Source organism: Lissotriton helveticus, chromosome 11 (genome assembly GCF_964261635.1).
Source record: "Lissotriton helveticus chromosome 11, aLisHel1.1, whole genome shotgun sequence".
Classification (NCBI taxonomy): domain Eukaryota; kingdom Metazoa; phylum Chordata; class Amphibia; order Caudata; family Salamandridae; genus Lissotriton; species Lissotriton helveticus.
The window spans coordinates 889,603,152-889,625,897 of NC_136072.1; the positions used below are offsets into that span (position 1 = coordinate 889,603,152).

Here is a 22,746-nt window from a genome sequence, read left to right on the forward strand (position 1 = left end):
ATAGAGCATAAATCAATGATTTTACCTATGGAAACTGTAAGGGAAACTGCGCACATGATTTAGTTGATCATCCTAAATCTAAGACAAAGCAGCAGTGGCCCTATGTAGCCATACTCTCAAGAACCTGGGCCCCCAGTTCAGTTCATATTCATATAAAGGTTTGCCTTGTTGCGGATAGCCAGAGAGCACTTGAGGAAATCATGTTTGGAATTATTCATGCGGCCAGTACTATGGAATCTTTAGATATCTCCCTGAACTGTGCTTTCCAAAGCTAATGCTTGTGAATTCTTTAGCTGAAATGACTGGCATACCAGCATTAAACTAAAGGAATCCATCATCTCTGGGTACCAGATTTCTCTGCATCTGGGGCAGTGAATAAGGCCCAGGTCTGCCTGGTTTTACTTGGTGTATATGTCCACACATTACTACATTTTAGAGAGTGTTTGTTACCCAGGTGGGGTGGTTGCTTGAATTAAGGGGTTTCCAAAACTTTATTTGGGACACTTTCTTCAGAAGGCATAGTTGTTGGGAAAAGGGCAAACAGTACCACATTCCTGGCAGGATCACTTCTTCATTTGCAACACCACATGCGCAGGTCTAAGCCTGAATCCGTTGGCCCAATAGCACAAGCACAGAACTGAAAATTGATCAAAGTCACCTAGTTTTAGTCAGTGCTTTGCTGTTTCAATTGTGGAGTTAGTTGTAAGTAGGATAATATGCAGGGCTGGCTCTCGCTGTCCATAGTGACCCAGCAGCCACTGACAGATTCCTTTCATAGTAAGGAAGGAGGACAAGGTGGTAAAGGAGTATTAAACATTCTGCATAATATGATTGATGCATAGTACCAGTGGCGTAACATGGGCCCACGCAGTGCAGGGTTCTCCAAGCTCCAGGGGCCCCCTCACCACAGTACCTGACCTGAGAGCTCCTGATTGAGTCTGGAGGGGGGCCCTCCATGTACCTTGCGGGGGGTGGGGCGGCACTCAAGTTTTGTTACGTCACTGCATAGTACTTGTGAATAACATGGTATATATCATTCACAATCTTCTGCAGTCCTGTATCTTGCAGTTTTGGGAGTGTAGGACCTTCTGTAGGCAGGTCGATCCCCACGCCACCACACGGCCACCAGCTGCCTCGGGCCTGCTCCCTGCCACCCGCCTCTTTTACCACCGTTTCCCACTCCTTCCCGCTGCCGCGTCCCAGCGGCCCTGCCCCCCTGCTTCCCATTGGCCACCCCACTCCCGCCTCCCAGCTGTTCTTCCCTCCCTATCCCCCTCTTATGGAGACCGCACACTGGCCACGTCAAAGGCAAGCCCGTCTGCGCCCATCCACGCCTGGACCGTGCCCAGCGCCAGAACCCCTGGACCCCGCGAACACCACAACACCAGACTCCGCTACGACGCCAGCACCCTTCACGCACTCAACCCCGGCCGAAACCAAACCTGCTTCCAAGCCGCCCCGAAACGGACTCACGGACCTTTCTCCTGCCACACCTGCAGCTTCACCTGTAACAGAACCACCAAACCTCCAAGGAATGGACCCATCCACCTCCATTGCATACTCCTCAGCACCCGCTCCGCACACAAACACGCCGTCGAGCTCTGGGATCTGCTCGACACCTCCGCCCCAGACGTGGCCTTCCTGACCGAGACCTGGTGGAACGACTCCTCGGCGCCTGACATCGCCGTAGCCATCCCGGACGGCTACAAGATTACCAGCAGGGATCGCGCCAACTGAACCGGAGGAGGAATAGCCATCGTCCACAAGTCCACCCTTAAGGTCGCCACCCACGCAGACGACACCCTCAACACTGCCGAACACCTGCACTTCCGGATCCACACCAACCCCAACAACACCATCAGAGGGACACTCATCTACAGACCCCCCCGGGACCCCCAGCTCAATTCAGCGACTTCATCGCCGACCTCGCCAGCACCCACGCACTCGCCTCCATAGACTACATCCTCCTCGGGGACCTGAATTTCCACCTCGAGAACAACGGCGATTCCAACTCTGCCACCCTGATCGACAACCTCGCCAACCTCGGCCTCAGACAACTAGTCACCGCACCCACCCACGCCGCTGGCCACACACTGGACCCCGTCCTCTCCACAGGCACCCACGTCGCCTTTGACCACACCACCGAACTCCACTGGACCGACCACCGCTGCATTCATTTCACTTTCAATAAACCAACCACGCACCACCGCACCCAACAGCTACCTCGCCGCTGCTGGAGCAAAGCCACCGAAGACGAGCTGATCACCACCCTCGCCCAAAACCCACCTACCGACCCCACCAACCCAGACACCACAGCTCGCAACCTCAGACAGTGGATCGACGACCGCACCAACACCCTCGCCCAACTCAAGAAACCCTCCAACAACCACGCCAGCAAAAGAGCCACCTGGTTCACCGATGAGCTGCAGACCTCCAAACGCACATTCCGGAAACTGGAGAAGATATGGCTCAACAAACGCACACCGGACAACCACGCAGCCCACAAGGATGCCACCAGCAGACATCACCACCTCATCAGATTAGCCAAGAGATCCTCCTTCAAAGACCGCTTGGATAACAACGCACACGACTGCAAAGAACTCTTCAGCATCGTAAAGGAACTCTCCAACCCCAGCGCCAACACCAACGACATACCGCCACAAAAACTGTGCAACTCACTAGCCATCTTCTTCCACCGCAAGATCGCTGACATCCATGACAGCTTCAACACCAAGACCGCCACGACTATGTCAGACCCCACCTCCCTTGTGAACACAACCAGCGCCAACCACCTGATCTCCTGGTTCAACGACGATGAGACACGCAAGGTCATGAACTCCATCCACTCAGGCTCTCCATCAGACTCGTGCCCACACCAGGTATTCAACAAAGCAGACGGTGCCATCGCACCCCAACTACCAAAGGTCATCAACATCTCCTTCGAAACAGAAACATTCACGGAAAGCTAGAATAACATCGAAATCAACGCCCTCCTCACGAAGTCCAAGGCGGACCCCAAGGACCTCAAGAACTTCCGGCCCATCTCCCTGCTCCCGTTCCCGGAGAAGATCATCGAGAAAATCGTCGGCCCGCCACCTGGAAGACAACATCTTGGACCCGTCCCAGTCCGGGTTCAGACGAAACCACAGCACCGAGACAGCCCTCATTGCCGCCACAGACGACATCAGGCGCCTACCAGACAACGGCAAAACATCAGCCCTCATCCTCCTGGAACTGTCAGCTGCCTTCGACACGGTCTGCCATCGCTTTCTAAAGACACGCCTCCTAGAGGCCGGAATCCAAGAGAAGGCCCGTGACTGGACCACGTCCTTCCTCTCTGGCAGAACCTAGAGCATCCGCCTCCCGCCCTTCCGATCCAAGGCCACTGACATCATCTGCGGCGTCCCCCAGGGCTCCTCCCTCAGCCCGACGCTGTTCAACGTCTACATGGATCCCTCGCACAAGTGGCCCGCCAACACGACCTCAACATCATCTCCTACGCCGACAGCACACAGCTCATCCTCTCCCTCACCAAGGACCCGCACACCACCAAAACCAACCTCCATGAGGGAATGATGGCTGTCGCCGACTGGATGAGGAACAGCCGTCGGAAGCTGAACTCGGACAAGACAGAGGTACTCATCCTCGGACCCACCCCCTCAGCCTGGGACGACTCCTGGTGGCCGACCACACTGGGAACAGCACCGACACCCACCGACCATGCACGCAACCTAGGATTCATCCTCGACTCCTCCCTCTCCATGTCTAAACAGGTCAAGGCCGTCTCCTCCTCCTGCTACAACACCCTCTGCATGCTCCGCAGGATCTACAAGTGGATCCCGACCGAAACGAGAAGAACAGTGACACAGGCCCTCGTCAGCAGCAGACTGGACTACAGCAACGCACTCTACGCAGGAATCCCAGCCAAACACCTTCGACGACTACAACGCATCCAAAACACCTCCGCTCGACTGATCGTCAACGTCCCCCGCCGCAGCCACATCACCCCCCACTGAGAGACCTACACTGGCTCCCCGTCGACAAGAGGATCACCTTCAAGCTCCTCGCCCACACACACAAAGCACCCCACAGCGCCGGACCAGCCTACCTGAACAGCAGACTCAGCTTCTACACCCCAACCTGCCAGCTCCGCTCTGCCAGCCTGGCCCTCGACGCTGTCCCCCGCATCCAACCAACAACCTCCAGCAGCAGATTCTTCTCCTACCTCGCCGCCAAGACCTGGAACACCCTCCCTACCCACCTACAGCAGACCCAAGACCTACTCGCCTTCAGAAGACTCCTCAAGACCTGGCTCTTCGAGCAGTAGCGGCACCCCCTCCCCTCAGCGCCTTGAGACGGGTAAGTAGCACACTTTACAAGTACTCTGGATGATTGACTGATTGCAGACGGTCCTATAAATCTTCAGAGGTGCATGTTTCATGGGCCTGCATGCATTTCTTGTGATCTCTGCTGCCCAGTCTTTTTGTGTTTGGTATGGTGCATGTTCTGGTGTACATAAATAGGATGTGCTATATAATATACATAATTGTGTGTATATGCTTAGAGCGTGTTTGCTCTGATTTGCAATGAAAGGATACCTTGGATCTTTCTATATTTCTAGTGATGAAAATTTCCCAGATCTACGTGTACAAATCTTTGTGTGTACTTAAGAGTTGGTATATTCTTTAATGCATTCCTGAGCTGCATATACTAGATACTCTATACATTATACAGAAATCTCTGCTTTCAAGGTGGTACATATTCCATTTGTTTTTTGTAAGGGAGGTGGTGTATATCATTCCACGTTCTGGGAATTCAAGCTGGTACATATTCCATTTGAGGATTATGGACGTGTTGCATACTACACAGATTTATGTCATTAGAATGCTGTGTATTATTAATTTTCGTTGTAGGCGCATTGTGTAGTCTGTAGTATGAAGAACACACTTTTCCCTCACGATCTATATAATGCATAACCATAAGAGAGCTCTGATGCAAATATATTAAAAACAAAAATATTGGGCTTCAATCGCCCTCTTGCATCGAAAACACATCAACCACTCTTCACTCTAGGTGGTTTCTCTGTCGGTTCTTGGGGTCAAATGCTATCTCGTTGTGCTTAAAACATTTCATCTACCTTTGTCTACAGCCTTGAGAAAGCCCCGGCGCAACTCGCCAATAGGGGGCGAAACACGTGTCGGCTGTCCATGTTTCACAACAAAATAATAAAGATGTCAGACTGCAATTTGAAGTAGTCCTGTCCTCCATATGGAAATTTGAAAGAACGGATATTTATCCAAAAAAAGTACACTTTTGACCTTTCAAGGAGCACACACTCCCCCTTTCTCAGAGGTGAGAAGGGTGCAAGGTGTAGAGAAGGGGCAAGTCGGAGGGGGAGAAGGGTGCAAGGCAGAGGGGAGAAGGGTGAAAGGTAGAGAAGGGTGCAAGGCAGAGGGGAGAAGGGTGCAAGGTAGAGAAGGGTGCAAGGCAGAGGGGAGAAGGGTGCAAGGCAGAGGGGAGAAGGGTGCAAGGCAGAGAAGGGTGCAAGGTAGAAGGGGAGAAGGGTGCAAAGCAGAGGGGAGAAGAGTGCAAAGTAGAGAAGGGTGCAAGTCTGAGGGGTAGAAGGGTACAAGGTAGAAGGGGAGAAGGGTGCAAGGCGGAGGGGAGAAAGGTGCAAGGTAGAGAAGGGTGAAAGGCGGAGGGGGAGAAGGGTGCAAGGTAGAAAGGGAGAAGAGTGCAAGATAGAGAAGGGTGCGAGGGGGAGAAGGGTGCAAGGCGGAGGGGAGAAGGGTGCAAGGCAGAGGGGGAGAAGGGTGCAAGGCAGAGGGGGAGAAGGGTGCACGGCAGAGAGGGAGAAGGGTGCAAGGCAGAGGGGGAGAAGGGTGCCAGGTAGAGGGGAGAAGGGTGCAAGGCAGAGAGGAGAAGGGTGCAACGGGGAGGGGAAAGGGGGCAAGGCGGAGGGGAGAAGGGGGCAAGGCAGAGAGGAGAATGGTGCAAGGTAGAAAAGGGTGCAAGGTGGAGGTGGAGTAGAGTGCAAGGGGAGGGGGAGAAGGGTGCGAGGCAGAGGGGAGAAGGGTGCAAGGGGATGGTGATGAAGTTAAAAATGTCCCCCTCCCCCTATCCGGAAGCATTTCTGTGGACACCCATGCTATGAACCCATCCATTAATGTCAAGAGTTTAGCCGTCATTGTTAATTATACGTGTTAAGTATAATAGTGTTTCCATCGGGTGGTCAAAACCGTAGTTCTGCAATTTCACCTACGCTTTCAGAATGTCAAAAAATGAAGTAGCCGCCTTTGAACCCTCCCTCTATTTTTACCTTCAATACACAAATCTTTCAATTCTTGGTGGATGATTTTGGTGGCCATGTTGGCTTTTCTCTAGGCCACTAGACCACACTTCAAGTAGTAATGCCGATGATGTCATTAAGGATATGCTTCCCATCCTATGAGAGAGCTGGCGACCCTGTGACCTTTGATTCCTTTGAGAAGTCACATCTCACTGACTCTTGTACTTTTAGAAATCTAGCGCTATTTTGTTAACTGTGAAAAAATAGTGTTGAAAGAAGGCAGTAATCTGTGAGTAGCCTTTTACTTTTTATCTTTGACTGCCTTGAATGAGTGAACTAATTATTTTTTCTCTCTACTGTGTTTATATGTTAACTACAAGAAAGTAAAAACATTAGCCATTAAGTAGCAGAGAGTTACTCTTCTGTTGTTTATATAGTTGTATTTTTTTCACATACACAAATTAATTTCATTTTTTGAAAATAATAAGGAAATGTAAAGTCACAATATTTGAATAACATGAATTTCATAACTGCGCACAGTCTTCAGTGTTCCGTCAAATCAATTTTGAAACTCATATAAACAATTCTATATTTCAAAATTCTCAAGGGTGTGAAGTACACAATATCATTTGTGACTGTACCTCCCACCTCTGCATGCAATTAATAAAAGCTATTAAATTGTAATTCTCCTGTGCATAAGCGCCAAAATGTGCATACATTAAGTTTGCTTTAGTGTATTCGCACACAGCTGAAAAGTGTTCAGACTCGTCTTAGGCCCCAAATCCCTTCCTTTTGTAAAAATATACAGCTATGGGGTTTTCCACTAAAATGTTACAAGTGCTTACATATAAGGTATACACATAAACAAACACGGACAAATCCGATAAGTTAGCACTTGCTGTGTACATTTTGGCGTTGTCAGCCTTGGTTTCCTTTTTTTTTTTTGGTGACGTGAAATCAAAACCATCCAAGGATGTGGACGCAGGGTGGCAATCTTTGAATGGCTATTGTAAAAAAACATATTTAAAAAAATTCTTCTAAAATAGCTGCACTTGCATGCATGAGCAGGTGTGATAGCCCAACTTGAAAAGTGTTTTTTTTTTTTAATAGTTTTATACAGGGAAAACTCAACTCGAAGGTATCAGAGCACTTTACATGAGCAGCAGTTACATTACAGACAGTCACTTTCGTTTTTGGTAGGCACGGGGAGATTAAGTGATTTGCCCAGAATTACAGTATGTTGAGTGTCCCTGCCAAGACTTGAACTCAATTCCCCAGCTTTTTATTGCATTGTACCAAAGAAATTGAAAAGCTGGCTGCCTGTGGATTCAGACACTTGTGCATGCACAGGCAGCCATCTTCCTTTTTTACTTTTTACGAAGTCCAACAAGAACCATTTGAGGATGACCTCCCATGCATGCAGTCACATGCTTGGGCAGCCATTATTGAATGTTTTTCAGGAAAAAAAACAATAACAATCTTGTATGTGCATGTGTAGAGGGAAATGGATCATCAAGGGACAAGAAAGAATGGATGCATGGAAAGAGATATAGAGCAAGGTAGTGAACGGAGTGAGGCTAGTTTGGTTAGTTTGGTTTCCCGGTCTGACCCTTGTGGTAGGGAATTATTTGGGTGTAGTACCTTTTATTTAAGAATGAGAGGTGATATATGAATGTTATCTTTGCAGAAGAAGGTGATACATTGTGTCAAATTTAAAGAGCTGTCCTTGTTGCCCGTTTGCTGAACGTGAACTCTGACCCATAGCACTAGAACTCTGACAAGGAAGAGGGTCCGAGGAGTGAGAAAGAAGGTGACCAGCAGCAAGGGTGATCATCAGATCTGAGAGTCCTGGAGCTCTGTGGTCTCTCTCAATGGTGTAGCAACAGAGATGTTTAAAGGCATGGGCAAAGGGACCCTCCTGAAAAAGTTAATTTTCTCTTTTTCCCCTTTTTACTTATCTTAATGTCTCTCCTTTACCCTGCCTGTCTCTTACACTGTCACTGGTATTTTCTACCGAGTGTCATCTTAAGGGTTTTTGTGTCTCAGGCAAGATATATTTTAAATGTAGTTTTGTGGGGCCCTTTCACTGAATGTTTAACATATTATTAAGCATTGTTTGCCATCTTGGTTTAGCAAAATACAGGTAATACATTTCAAAGTTGTTCTGGACAGAGGATCACAGAAAATGCCAAGTTCAGAGCCCCCCAATTTTTTTTATTATATCACTCCATAGCAACGATATAATTGGCCCCATTGCAAGGAACAGCAAAAAATGTACCCCCATTGACTGGCTTAATGGTTAAAAAACGGCTGCAATTAATTTGTAGTATGCTCTTCACCCCAGTGCCACTGCACCTGCTGCACTATTGATATCTACATCATTTTTGTGTCTGTGCAGTACGCAGATTTCCAGGATGTCCGGAACAGGTCATCTGCAAATTGTCAAGGACTGGCAATCTGAGGTCACACCATACAAAAGCAGCAGATGACTGTCAGCCCACACCAGATAATCTGTCTTTCCTGGCAGACAAATTGATTTACAGAGATTAATTTGTGCAGGTGGTGGACATCAGCACCCCTTTTGAGGATTTGTTTTTCATTAGATTTTGACCCACGGCAAGAAAGAGAATAGGAAACCGGTATGAAAATGACTCAGGTGTCCTGGATGGTACTACACACTGTAAGTTAGGCTCCTAGTATGTTGCTTTCATAATACTATAGCATCAAGTTTGAGAAATCTACAATGGAGCTGAAACTTACTCCATAATAAAAGGCTCATTATCCTCACTGACAGAAGCACACTTAAAAATTCTTACTAAGATATAATTAAAACAATGCGCACACATTGTAAAACGAGCAGAGAATATAATTAGATAGCCTTCCTTGCATCCCACTGCACTAACCTCAAGCTTTGAAGCAGCAGTAGTCAACCCTATGGAGCCGTGATGAGGCTACAAGGATGAAAGCTATTACGGCCAGCATCCCTGCTAATCTTGCAGACAAGCTCACAATCTCTGGTGGATCCCAGCACACCCACGACACCATCTGACTGAAAGCTAACAATTGCTAACAAGAGAAAAGCAAGGAAACTACCCTTTTCCATCCATGCACCCATGATCTGAAACAACATCCCTGTATCCATCAGGACCACCCCAGTGCTGCTACAACTTGGGAAAGAGTTGAAGACTCAACTCTTTAACCCCTTCGGCGCTGATGACGAGCTCAGCTCGTCATCAGTTGCGCCGCTCGCACGCTGAAGACGAGCTGAGCTCGTCATGTAACGCGGCTTTTAGAAAAAAGCCGCACAGCGCAAAAATAGCCGCAGCGCGCATGCGATTAAAGAACACTACACACAATGCATTAACCATCCTCAACCCAGCTCCATCACCTCATGCTAGTTACCTTTATGCTTGTCCTGCACAGCATTCCTCTGCCTTTTGGCTAGGTTTGAGCTAATAGGAACACTGTGTACATGCATAAATGAAACACTAAAACAAACCACATGACAGAAGCATACTATAATTTAACCCTGATGCAAATAGCACGATCATTCAACCCTGTGGCAAGCAGCACACAGCGCAATGAGTGAACCTTGAGCCAGGCAGCACACAACACAATCATTCAACTTTATGACAAGTAGCATGCAGCTCGACTATCAGTCCAAGGTGGCAAAAGCAGCACAGCTCTCTCATTTAGAACTACCACTCTGTAATGGGCGCTGGTTGGTCTATCAGTGCCAAGCACTGCCATTGAGTCCTGGGGCCAGCAGTGCACAGGGCTACTGTGTAGTTGTGGAGCAGCAGAGCCATGAACAACCATGGAGTCCTCGGGCCAGCACTGCACATCCCTACGGTTACGGAACGGGCACCAGAAGCACGCACACACACACACACCACTACCCAGAGAGCCAGGGGCCTGCCGTGATTGCATTTAAGCGCTAAGCAATTTCCAAATCGTAAATAAATTGTTGGCACCCGAGGCTCCCCTCGACTTCTCGGGCTGTACATCAAGTGTCAGATTTTCATTTACTCCAGCGTCTGTCCTCGCAGCACTTAAATTAGGGGTTTTAGACAAATTGCTGTCATGTGAGCATCTTTCCATTTGACAAATTGGACCCGGCCCATATAATCCTATTTAGTTCAGCAATTTGACGTTGAATACATTTCCCATCTCCTCTCCGAGCCCTGGTGGGGGATCGTCCGTTCGCTGATGGGAAATGCACGTCTCCTCCAGATTGTTTCAAATGTCTAATTTGGGTCTTTCCTGGAAAGGGATAGGGGAGCTGAATGGGGTCTAATCAAGGGAGCGCGGGCAGAAGGATTGGAAACTGACAGGCACGCGGCCAGTGTGTCCATCACCCACGGGCTTTGGGGTGCAAGGCGTAGAGTACTGGGTCTGTGAGATGCCGGAGGGGTGCAATGACTCGGAGGGTAGGGCCGTTACCTATCATTAAGGCCCTCTGCATCCAGTCCTGCGCTATTCTGATACCAGTCAGTACTACCAGGTGTGTTAGTCCAAGTGCTTCAATGCAAGCATATCAAGACCACAATACCCAGAATTTATTAGGTTATCAAAAGAAAGCACTACACTCTGACAACATGGAGCTGAATAAAAGGGCATTGAGCTTTAACAAATTGCAACGCAATGTGTGGAGGTGACCAGGGGGGGCTTCGCTGTTGGTGAAGCACCACATCTGTGACGTGGACATCCAGCCACTGAGGGAAGCAAGGATACAGATCTGTAGTTCAGACATCAACCAATCACATGAGGCGTTCAGAGGAAGTACACTGGGCCAAGTGAAGGGTCAAGTTAAGACGTGGAGGTGACTTGGCAGGGAGTGGCCCTGTAAGAGATAAATCCAAGCTCATCAAAATATTGGGGAGTTGAGGGATGGACGATTGCTCTGTGACACTGGGGACTCGGTGCTTGCTCAGGCATTGCCTGCCTGCTGACATATGCTTGTGGTTTTTATTCTCTGTCCCTCATTATGAAGAGCCTCTTAACTCCACTGGAGCCAGAAACAGTAATTACTTGCCCCATTGACCGCAGATCCGTTAATTTTCACTCTGAGATTTCAGCTGCCAAAATCCCAAATCTCTGTCTGAAAATCAGGAGAAAATGATTTATTACAGGCAAATCAATGGCACAGCTCCCAGAAGTTAAATAAAAGCCCAGGACTGGAGCACTGTGCCCACAGTGGCACTCAGTCATCTGCTAACCTTAGCATAGACGCGAGCTGTGGGCTTATCATGAGGCACGCTAGCAGTGGGATCTGTAAGAACGCAGAAAGTCATCCTCTTCACAGCAGGTATATGTAGAGGCAGGTATGGGGTACTCTGAGCTCAGGGGTCTAGGTGGACACGTTTCACAAAGGTGTCATGCTTTGTATCCTAAGTTTCAAATGCTGGTCCTTCTTCAGGTTCTTCTGCTTAGCACACTTCTACTGCTGCTGTATCCCTGTCTTCTCAGAAGTCCCTGTGTGTCCTGCTCTTTCCTTAGCACTTTTCTTATGTATCTCTCTTTCATCAGACACTCTACCTTCATGCCTGTCTGAATCTCCTCAGTAGCTCCTGCTTCACTCGTTCTCTACTCAATGGAGCCTGCTTCTTTGTCTCTCTTTCTTTAGCTGTTGTTACTTCACTCATGTCTCTCCGTCTCCCCTTAGCAGTTCTTGCTTCAATCCTCTATTTTGCCTCCACTGAAGTCTCTGTTCTGCTTTTGCATTTCTTTCCTCAGCAGTCACTGCTGCACACTCCCCCTCTCACTCTTCAACAGTTCTTGCTTCACTGATGTGTCCATCTCCTCACTTCTTTTCTTCTATTACTCCCTCTTCAGTAGCTCTTGCTCTGTTCTCTGTCTCCTCAGTCGCGACAGCTTCTATTTCTCACTTCCTTTGGAAGCGCTACTTCACTCCTGTATTCCGCTCTCCTCAGCCCTCCTATGTTTCTTTCTCTTCAGAAGTCCCTTCTCTACTCCTGTATCCTGGCCTCCTAGGTAATTACCTGCTTCTGTGTCCCTCTTTATCACTAGCAGCCCCTACACTCCTCACCCCTCTCCGCAGCACACCCTGCTTCACACCAGTCTCCAGCCCTGCTTAGCAGGCCCTGCTCTGCCCCTGTGCACCACACATGCACTCACACTTCCACATTATGCGGCGTAGCAGAGCCAAGCCTAAATCCCATAGCGGCCCTCAAGCAGCGACAGTAATACAGTATCACTGGCTCTACAGACAGGCGGCTCGTGCAATGTAGACCTATAAATGCTCTAAATGCATCTCATTTTTCACAATTAGACATGCCCGCTGCGGCGACTTCTTTGTTTGTGTTGTCAGTTCCGGGAATTAAGTATTTAAAGATGGAGGACCCCAGGGGTTGTCCTATCACTGCCTGCTTTATTTCCCCCTACTTTTCTCCGCATCGGGGCCTTCGAGGCGCGCGAGAGCTCAATGCCTATTAAGCGGGCGTCACGGAGAGTTAATGGTTACAAAGTCTTCCAAGACGTACAGTTGACATCCTCTGGGAGGAAGCAATCGAGATAGAATAAAAGACCTGGTGTAAGAAGATAGAAGATGCATTAAAAACGCTCATCAAATCCCCTAGAAGTTTCTTTCCTGTCTTAACTTACTGTTCAACTCTCACCAACTCGGCGAAGAATAGATCTGATCTGTATTCAGGAGAAATAGTGCACATTGAGCCCTCCTGGTCTGCTTCAGGGCTCATTTTATACATGGCCGTCCCATGTCCCATGCTCTACCGTACACGAAGCCACCGCAACTGCCCTTCGTCTCTTCTTAGACCGGGCATATATTTGACATACGAGTTGTGTATGTCTATATCCTGTCAAACCACGCTCTATTCTTTTCAGTCTGAAAGCTGTAATCATTACATTTCGTACAGAACTGAACTTCGGCTGTGATTTACATTGGACAGTTTTGACACAATATCAGATACTTTTCATGACATTTTGATATCAGCTGGGTGTTTTTTTTGGTGTCTGACCTTGACAGTTTTCTGCTACATAACATTGGTCAGTGGGTGACTGGCCATGTCCATGGATTCCTCATAGGAACTGTTTGATACTGGGAGTTGAATAGTGTTTGTTGAGCACTATTGTGGTCTATTGAGTTGAACTTTAGATTTTCGGTAGAGGTCATAGAAACGACCTCCCATCTTTCAGTTTCAGATAGTGCTGTTGATTGCTGAAGAGACTTTTTGGCCTTTGGATGTCTGATAATAGGACCCTGCTGTCAGTTAGTGCACATAGTTTCCTAATGGCATCTGCTGGTTGTGGGTGTTAGACAGTGTTTGTGGGCGCTGGTAGGACCTATTGTGAACTTTAGATTTTCCATAATCTATTGATTGTTGAACATGGAAAGAACATTCTTCTTAGTCTCAGACGGGAACATCCTTTACCACTCAGTCTTTTCCACACATGCCTTTATCATGCAGATGCCTTTACCACACATGGTAAGTATAGGTAAGATAAGTGTGTGTGTGTGTGTGTGTTTATATATACATGTGTTTGTGTAATTTTATGGTTTAGAGGTGGACAGTGGTAAAGGGAAGCAGTGGTAAATTTGGGAGCTGAGGGGTGGACAGTAGTAAAGAAAGATAAGAGTAATTTTAGGATTTAGGTATGGGCAGTGGTGAAACGAGGTAAGGGTACATTTAGGGTTTGGGGTTGATTAGTGGTAAAGGGAGGTAAGTGTAATTGTGGGGTTTAATGCTGGGTAAATGTAAAGGGAGGTAAAGGTAAATTTAGGGTCTAGAGGTGGGTAGTGGTAAAGGGAGGTAAAGTTAGTCTTAGGGTCTAGGGGTGGAAAGTCGTAAAGCGAGATACTGGTCATTTTAGGGTTTAGGGAGTCTTGGTAAATATTTCAGGGGCGGGTAGTGGTAAAGGAAGGTTAGGAGTAAATTAAAAAAGAAAGTTCCCACAAAAAAAGCAAATACATTGAATATTCCTTCCTTTGACTCAATCACGGCAAGAAGGGGCCTATTCAGTCATGAGCAACTACAATTAAATGTTAGACTCAGAAAGGACTTCTCAATTCAGGATCACTTGTTTTTTGCCTAACAAACTGTATATCAAGTGTGAGAGGGTATGTCTGCCGTGTGAATCACCTCTGTTGGTATAAAGAGGTCTTCAGTGATTTTGGGTTGTGCGTTTAAGTTGCTTTGAGTTTGAAATGCTTCAGTGACTCTCAATCAGATGATAATGGTATTGCCCCAGCTCTTCCACCAGACTAGTCAAAAATCTGCCTCCCCATAGAAAAATCAATATTTGTTCTATAATCACTTAATATGTAGAAACGACTTCTCACCATGGACATATTTCATTTAGAGTCAACTATTATTATCAAAATATAGTTTTTAAGACAACATATCATATTTTCAGACAGAACATATTTCTATGATATATCCTAATATATATGAGTTATCGGTCACAATTAATTGAGTCTCCACAACTAAAATCAATCAGCTCCTCCCACATGGCATACAATCAACTCCTCATAAAAATCATGATCCCATTCATACTACACACCCCTTATACATGATAGAACCTACAAAGTTAATCTAGTGGCTTCAAAGGACTGCAACTATAATGTTATGTTCACGTTTCCAATTTGAGATAATTTCATTGAGTCAAATTAATTTCTTGTTAGCCTGTTATATCAAATAATATCTTTCCAATTGTGGTTCCAATCGTGTGCCAGTCTGCAAACAAAGGTATATTATACATCATTTTCCCGTGAACTTTGTCATTTAGACACTGCTATGGGTGGCCGTAGTGTATATCCTGTATACTCTCTTTCGCAGATAGGGGTTACTATCTTTCCCCTTAATAGTTCTAATCTTCTCCAACATAATCCACTTCAGGCTATTATCTAAATGGTCATATACAATATAATGTTGTACTATGTTCACTGAATCTAATACAGAATTCCCGCCCTGCTCCTCCCACATAGCCAAAGCCACATGGGCACAAAATCAGATATATGACGTTGGATGTTCTACAGTTGGTCATATATTTCAATGTTATCCGTATACCCATATAACTCATATTGACAGTTGTTATAGCTCCTTGACACGCATGACAATGCCCAGCGCAATGATTTCCCATCACTATTACCTCACCTGTGATAGATTTCTGTATGGAGTTAGATTCAGCAATAATTCTTGATCTCACTAATCTGTCATTCAGACTCCGACTTTTGCGAAAAGCAAATAAGTCTCAGGAGCCTGCATTATCCTTCGCAGGTATTCAGTGGGTGCCACTGGAAGTTGATACTCTGTCTGATCTTCTGATTTAGGTTGGAGTGCAGGGTGGTACACACCATATTGTCCCTGCTTTCCTTTTATTTAGGTTGAAACATAAAGTCAACAGATGTTTTTGATTTGATTTAATTTGAAACATGAAGTCCATATTGAAATATATAGCCCTTCTAAATGAATCTTGTACCAAACGTCTAGGGTAACCCCTTTTCAAGAGTTTCTCCTTTAAGATGTTTGAATTCTGAAAGTAGTCCTGGAGATTAGAAAAATTCATTCGGATCTGAAGAAATAGGCTAAATGGTATTCCCTGTTTCTGGCAGCATGTTTGAAAACTTTGGAAATGGAGCAAGGTACTTCTTGCTATGAGATTCGCGTATAGGGAAACCTCCAACCTGTGTTCCTGATGTTGAACCCATCTAGAAATACAACCTTTGTCCCACTAATGTTGAGGTAGAATTTTAGGTTAATATCGCCTTAATTAATCCACGCAAACAATGTGTTCAATTGTTCTTCTTGTCCCTCCCAAATGAAAAAAATGTAATAAATGAAACACAACTAAAGTCTGATGTTTTCAAAGAATGGGGCAATTTAATTCTAGATATACCGCTTCTCAAATAACCCATATAGATGTTCGCTACACTTGGGTCCATGCGCCACTCTTATTCCCACTCCTTGGATCTGTTTATGCATTTCTTCATCAAATTCAAATTAGTTTTCCAATAATACTATTTCAAGACATAGAAGGATGAATGCTCTTAGAACACTTGGTGTGGACGTGCCAATATAGTACTGACAGCTAGAAACGCCCCATGTTGAGGAATATTCATATAGAGCTCCTCATTATTCATGGCGAACAGTCTCCCTATCCTGATCAAATTCCAAACTCTCCAAAACAAGAGATCAAGTGGCCCGTATTATTCACAAATGAGGCAAATGTAGTTACAAGTTGTTTTAAAAAAGAGTCCATGTATTTGGACAGTGGTTCTGTCACTGAACCTTTGGTGGACACTATCGGACGAAGAGGAAGCTCATGTTGGTTTTTATGGGTCTTTAGCACATGATAAATAGCTGGAGTCTTAGAATGACTTTTTTTTAAATCCAAATTCTGGCTTAGAAATAACTCTATTTTCCAAAGCACACATGCTAATGTTGTTAATCTGTTTACTAACTTTTTTCAGAGGAACACCACGACTTTCGGATAATGTTCATTGACAGATTATATAATTCTCCTCTTTATTGTGTAGTCTTCAGTATCTAGCATAACAACACCACCCCCCTTTTCACACTGCTTTACTGGGATGTTAATTATGTACTCATTTATTAAAGGCACAGTTCTCCTGATAAGTAAGATTCAATTCATCAATGTATCTTATAATCTGCTGTATTATATGCAAAACTGTCTTCTCGAACACTGCACTTTTGGTCCTAATGTGTCTAATCTGGGTATAAAGTCAGATGAGGGTTGAGAACTGCTCTTTTGGACTCTGGCAGGCATTGTTCACCTGCAAAGAATATCTTTGGTCTGATGCACTGAAAGAAAGCATGTAAAAAAAATTCATAAGTTCAAATTTGTTGACATTCTGACTTGGTACAAAAAAAAGACCTTTGGTTAACAAGTTCATAGCAGAGGAATCAATATTTGCGTTGGAGAGAATAAATATGGGGATACTCTCTAAGGCCTCCAGTTAAATATGGAGATACTAGCTAAAGCACCCCAGCTATGTGCACCAGGTATGGGAAGTATATGTTGTAAGGACTTTCAGTGCATCTTTACATGTTTACATAGCAATGAATGCTTGCTTTTTGTGGAGCTACAGCCCACTTAGTGTGTAGTAGGTAATGGAAATGGCACCAGAGTTCTCAACAATTAAAATATCCACGTCCACGCTCACAAGCACCCCGCTCAACTAGGTACCAAGTAGCTTCCACCAGTCACCAGTGGTAATCAACAATTTCCAAACACTCTCGACAGTCGAGAAAAAGCTACAGAACTTTCTTATCATGTTAACTGTAAACTATGACATAAAAAGCTAAACTGTACATGAATCCCCATTGTCAAAGAAACCAGTAAGGAGGATCAGCCTAATTGAGCCAGAACTATAATCAGAGCAAATAAAAATAGAAATGATTATATACCGGATCAGATGTAGGCAAGAAGTGCATTAATGTATATATGCAGTGCATATGTTGTAAAAAATACTGTTGTACGTCATAGTATTGAGATCAAGAATATCGACCGGAACAGATATCCACTCCACAGTATTGACTACCAGCATATCGTCAAGATAGGCATACATATCGAAGTACTTTACAATTCATAACTCCACTTCTACTAAATTTGACAATAATTTGTTGATATTATTGAGAAACTATAAGTACATGCCTATGTTTAAACTTCAATATTATGAAAGATCACCTAAAAAAATAAGTTTAAGGACCCAAAGTTTTTAAAAGTAGCCCATTGCCACTGTCAAATGCCAAGCAGCCTAGTCTTAAATTCCATCTCCCACCACCATTCCTGTCTCTGTATCTCACAATTGTATCTCGCCATTATCCCAGTTTTCTTCCATTTCATCCTTGGTACCTCTTGCTCTGGGTGATAGTCTGATAGTGAAAAATGAGTCCCGTTCCTCAAAAATGAGTGCAGGTGCCCACCACATGCAACCCCTGGCACAAATTAAGCACTGAAAACAACTAATGTGTTCTGAACCACTAATATTACTGCAGATTTTTTTTAATATACCAATCAATCGATCTTCAGTTGTGTGGTGTATAGTGTCACCGGAGCCTCTGTATCACATTAGAGGAATATGGTTCAACGATGCATCTTAATTAGGGGTGGGCAATAAAGTCCACTTTGCCAGCGGAGATTGTGGAGTTTTGCCGCTCCGGGTTCCACCTGGAGCTCGGAGTTCAGAAAAAACTCCACCAACCGCCACATGGTGGAGTTTACTGGCACCCTCCCCTAAAAAGGCGTTTTCTGACCGGTTAATTTTAAGGACAAAATCATATATGCAGTACAAAACATTTCTGCAACAGGAAAATGTTTGGCAATATTTTGTTGCAATGAATCCCAAAGTTGTGAAATGTCACAGAGGTCAAAGGGTTTGGCCTAAGACATTAGTCTTGCTCAGTTGCTCTAGATTACTTTGGGATATTTGAGGTCTGGGGTATTTGAGGTCTGGAGGTTTATGGTTCCTACGGAGCACTTGGCATGACAACTGAATGTTGCAACTCCACTGGCAGCTGCAGAAGAATTACAGCTTACTCACAACAAGGCCCCGAAAGTGAAAGAGTGGCGGTTGACTGTGGAAATCAATGTGTTCAGATCTTCACTCCTCTACCGGTAGCAGCGAGACCTGGGATCCCTGCCTATGTGCCCCCATCAGCAGCCATGTGACTGGTTGTGGTGAAGCTCCCATGGCACACAGGCAAGGTGGGATAGCCTTTCCCTCAGCACATGGCTGGGAGGGGAGTGCTATGGGCTCTGTTGACATTGCTCCACCTTCGGGCTCCCTGTGCAGTAGTGGCCAAAGCACGCACAAAGCTGCAATCACTTTTTGTCACTGACGCTGCCCAACACTGACACAGGCAAGACATGTCACTTCCACTCCATCCCACCATCAGAGACCGCCCAGCCTAGTCACAGAAGCCCTTCTGATTGTTACCGGCATGAGGCTGCATCCCCTTTGTCAATGGCAAATTAAATTTGTCGAACTTGACTACAGGTAAAACCTACAGCCACTTCCAGCGAAGTCCTGAGTATCGATCACTCGGTAGCTAGGTCCCAGCAGAGGGACTAGTGTCGGGAGGGAAGGGGGACCAAGCACAGCATCGCTTCCAGGAGAGTCACTCTCAGCACCAGTTAATCACACTGAACTGGAGAGGACTGGTTTACACAAGCATGTGCGGTGGACCTGAATTGCGCTGCTCGCGGAACTCTGCGGAACCTCGCAGAGTTTTTAGGAAATTCAGCGGAATTCCACAGAGTAAAGCTCTGCAAGAAGCACCCACCCTCTGCTATTAAGCATTTGGAACATTATGAAAGTACCAGAAAAGTGTGTGTGTGTGTGAGAGAGAGAGCTAAAAAGAGAATATAGATGTGCAATGGATGTACTTAACAAGCAATTAAAATTAGCAATTGCGCAAAGTTTTTTCCATAACCTTTTCAATGTTCTTTGGAAAACTTTGCAACTTCACATGGTTGCTCATGTATTTGGTTTTTCTGCATTCTTATGAAAAGTCTGACTTTTACAACAATTTATGATGGAAAGGGTAAAGTCGGCGAGAACAATTCTGCATAGATTTGCTATTTTGAACGAAAAACTCTGCTGTAGTTAAACTTGCAGAGAGAAATCTGCATGCATTTTCCATTGTGATTTTCACTCTCATATCATTTTGCAATGCGCATACAAACTTTGCATAGGCGAAGGAGAACTTAAACCAAGAAACTTTATAGATTTCCTAAAGGGTGAAAATAAGGAACCTTGCAAAAAAAGTGTGCATCCCCCTCGTTAAAATATAACAGCGGTTTAACTGTTTATCTGAGTGTACGGGAAATGGAACGAAAGTGTTATACATTTGTTTCTGGTGTTTCTGAAACATAATGGGCTTTAAATCAGTGTGTGGGGTATACAAAAAGTGATGTTCGAGTGAAACATGTTTCAGTTCATTGTGTCGCTATAAAATAGAAGAAAAGTATTCGAACGTTTGCACGTGAAAGAAAGCTTCCTGTGAGTGTGCGTACTTGAAATTGAAAGAAAGGCAAATGGATGTGTTAGCAGCTCTCTTCGGCGCATGTCTTATGTATTGATCGGGAACCAAAATGTTACCCTTTTCGTGCTGATTTATGCGTGTAATTGTCTATCTACAGTTAACAAAAAGCCATTTAAAGTGTCTGTAGCGTTCCTGGCTTGTCCTCGTGTATGAAAACATTTGTTTTATTCTGTATTGCCCTATGATGGTCAATGGGAAGTGAAATAATTGTGTGTTCCCACAGCCAGACCGGAAATATAGAAAGTGTTTTACAGACTTCTTAAAACACATATTTTCTCTTAAACGGCTCTACCAGTTTTCAATATTTCTTACAATTAACCATGTGAGAAAAATATCTGCGGCCAAATGAAATATAGTCACATTTATTTGAGGCATTTTTTCAGAAGTCTGTCATGAAAGAGCGCCTTTGGAAAGAGCAATTAATTTTTAAATGGCTTTTGCTATGTCTTTTTAAGATATGAAATTGGATGTAAGTATTCAACAAGCGTCACATGTTCTAAAATACACAGTCAACGCTTTTCAATACAGAGTTTAGTGTGTCCACAATTTTAAAACCGATGAAGACAACTGCAGGTGAATGGGCGAGGGGTGAGACTCCAAGTGCAGTAAGTGAGCCATCCTTGTCGGTGCAGGTTGACAGGGCGAGAATCTCTTAGAGTCTGGGGCATAGGATAAGAGTCCAACTCTCAGGTAGGAACTTTATTTTGAATTTTAGGACATCAGAAATCCAGAAAAAAAGGAACGTTTTCACTTGCACATTCCAGAGCACACTGAGAAATGCTTGCTTATCTGTTAGGTTGTGTATTCAAGCCCAATGCCAGTCAACTGATAAACAGCTGTATTAAAGGGCATTCATAGTTTGGCAGGACTGATAGTGGAAGGAGGTCAGGGCCATAAATTGGTCCTCGAATGGAGATCCATAATACATCAGAGAAGAGAGATCTGAAACTCATATTAGGCCTGTTCAAAACTTGCATAATTTCTAGGTCCTATGAAATTTCACGAACATTTAGTGAAATTAAGAAATATTGCAAAGAATTGCATAAAAAGTTTTGTTGCACTCTCTCCCGTGACTTTGCCGGCACAGCTCACATAAACAACATTACATGTGGACCCGGGGGAGACTGGTTCAAGCAGGAAACGCCTCAATTAGATATTTTCTGCTGAGATAAATCTCCACTCCAGCTGGCAAAAATTACCTGACATTTTGAGTTATGGTAAAAGTTTAAAATTTTGCATATTTTGCATTACACAAAATTCATGAATACTGCTGTACCGTAAGAAAAATTACAAACGAGTCCTCCTCGCTTTGCGCTCTATAGTAGGGAGAGGTGCCAGTCATTTGTAACTACGTGGGTTGTGTCACAGTACTGGGTGAAGCAAGTCCTGGCTAAATAGAGACATCTGCAAATGGTCGTGGCAAGTGACAGCTATGACCATGATTTCCATCAGGGTGCATCAGTAAGGAGGCCTCGTCCTACTGCGACTGAACAACGCATTAGCAGAGGCCATTTTATCTGAAGGGCATTCAGGACGCTGGGGTTCGCAGGTTGCATTTGAATTTCAAATCGGGCCGGGAATATTGGCGCAGGAAGGAGTCTTGGACTCAAGGAGCGATGCTGCCCTCTGTGAACAAATTGAACTCGGCCTCTTTCACAAGTTTGTAGCCCTTTAAAGGTGCAGCAAGATCCTTTAATTAAGTATATTTTAATTGTCTATTTCTGGACGCCGGTCATATTAGTGTAGCATAGGAAGTGCTTTTATATTTCAAAAATACAAGAACTCTAAATATTACATTTTTTTTTTTTTTGAATTACAAGATGTGTCGTGACATTCTGTTTACTTTACTTTTAATGCTAGTACTAACCAGCCAATCCAAACATCACCAGAAAGGTGAAATTAGTCTCCTTTGCACAATTTTGAGCAAGTGTTGGTTATCTGCTGGTGAGTACTGGAGCTGTTCCACTGTTCGTCAATGGGGATGATAAGACAGCAGGTACAACACATTTAAGCTAAATATTCAGAGGGGTAAATCAGGAATGTGCATATATGAAAGGCGCATAACACCACCATTCAGTCCTTACAGTAAGGCTGTCTCTCTTCCTAGAGAGTCTGCAAGGCTGTCTGTCCAGACTGTCTAAAAGGTAGCATAGCGGTCTCCGTAGACTGGTCGTCTCTGTTGGTTAAATAAGTGATTGGTGAACTGTGTTCCTTCATATTCTGTGTACTTCTATGGGCTTTTTGAGCAGTAGGCTGGCTGCCTCTGTTGGTTGGGTTCAAGCGAGACTAGTTGAAATGGGTTAGGGTAGTGGTATGAGGTGGTGGTATGTCTCCATATGTTCGCTCTTTCAGTAAGCTTGATTGAGAGGTAGGTTGGCAGAGTTGGTAGAATGGTTGTCTCCAGGGGCT

The 22,746-nt window shown here is 45.0% G+C and overlaps 1 protein-coding gene across 2 annotated transcripts in view; it reads left to right on the forward strand.

Annotated features, from left to right (window-relative positions):
• NOS1 (nitric oxide synthase 1) overlaps nt 1–22,746 on the forward strand; it is a 1,595,398-nt gene that overhangs the window by 1,088,208 nt on the left and 484,444 nt on the right. The gene's annotated exons all lie outside the window — the stretch shown is intronic.